The sequence below is a fragment of the Mandrillus leucophaeus genome, unplaced genomic scaffold, assembly GCF_000951045.1.
Source record: "Mandrillus leucophaeus isolate KB7577 unplaced genomic scaffold, Mleu.le_1.0 Scaffold420, whole genome shotgun sequence".
NCBI classification, from domain to species: Eukaryota; Metazoa; Chordata; class Mammalia; order Primates; family Cercopithecidae; genus Mandrillus; species Mandrillus leucophaeus.
Window position 1 is genome coordinate 145956 of NW_012104477.1, and position 1195 is coordinate 147150.

Here is a 1195-nt window from a genome sequence, read left to right on the forward strand (position 1 = left end):
TGTTAGCCAGGATGGTCTCGATCTCCTGACCTTGTGATCCGCCCGTCTCGGCCTCCCAAAGTGCTGGGATTACAGGCTTGAGCCACCGCGCCCGGCCTATGTCTTATTTTTATATCAGATTTTCCAGGTGCCCTGGTCCTGTTAATGCCATCATTTCTTTACCTGTTCTTTATTTTTCTTTGTAAATATAACCACAAAGAGACCATAAACTACAGTGGTCTGGAGCAAAAGCTCTGAGGTCTAACTGCCTGTATTCCCCAACTTTGCCACTTACTAGCTGTGTAACCATGGACAATTACTTTGCCAACCCCTCTAACTCTCACTTCCTCATCTACAAGGTCAAGCTAATAGCGTTTTTTTGTTTGCTTGTTTTTGTTTTTGTTTTCCTGAGGTGGAATCTTGCTCTGTCACCCAGGCTGGAGTGCAGTGGTGCGATCTCAGCTCACTGCAACCTCCGCCTCCCAAGTTCAAGCAATTCCCTGCCTCAGCCTCCCAAGTAGCTGGGATTACAGGCGCCCACCACCACACCCGGCTAATTTTTGTATTTTTAGTAGAGACGGGGTTTCACCATCTTGGCCAGGCTGGTCTTGTACTCCTGACCTCATGATCTACCCGCCTCAGCTCCCAAAGTGCTGGGATTACAGGCATGAGCTACCACGCCTGGCCGCTAGTAGCCTTTTAAAAAATATGGTTCTTAAGAAGATAACTCAGTGAGTTAATATACATTAAGTACTCAACAGGGTGTATTAAATGTTCAATAAATGTTAGCAATTAATATTATTATTAGTCAAGTACTTCTTCAAATACCAATTCCTCTGCTAGATATCCCCAAGCATTTATCATATCATTCAAAAATGACATGTGGTTATATTTTGAAAGAAAAATATACAACAGATAAGGAAACGATGGCATTAACAGGATCGGGGCACCTGGAAAATCTGACATAAAAATAAGACATAAAGCCATCATATCATTCATTATTTATCATATTCATAAATACCACTTTCTTCACAGATTTGTTTATAGCACTTACTGCCTATAATTATCAAAAAGTCCTTATAAGAGCATATGTTATCTTCCCATGGTTATGTCTTATTTAAACCTCTAACTTAATCATAAGCACAATATTAATAATAGGTTCTGATTTCACATTACTCCCTTCTTTCCATAAATATAAGTATCTTTTTTTTTTTTT

The 1195-nt window shown here is 39.9% G+C and overlaps 1 protein-coding gene across 3 annotated transcripts in view; it reads right to left on the bottom strand.

Annotated features, from left to right (window-relative positions):
• LDHC (lactate dehydrogenase C) overlaps positions 1–1195 on the bottom strand; it is a 55810-nt gene that overhangs the window by 32357 nt on the left and 22258 nt on the right. The window lies entirely within an intron of this gene.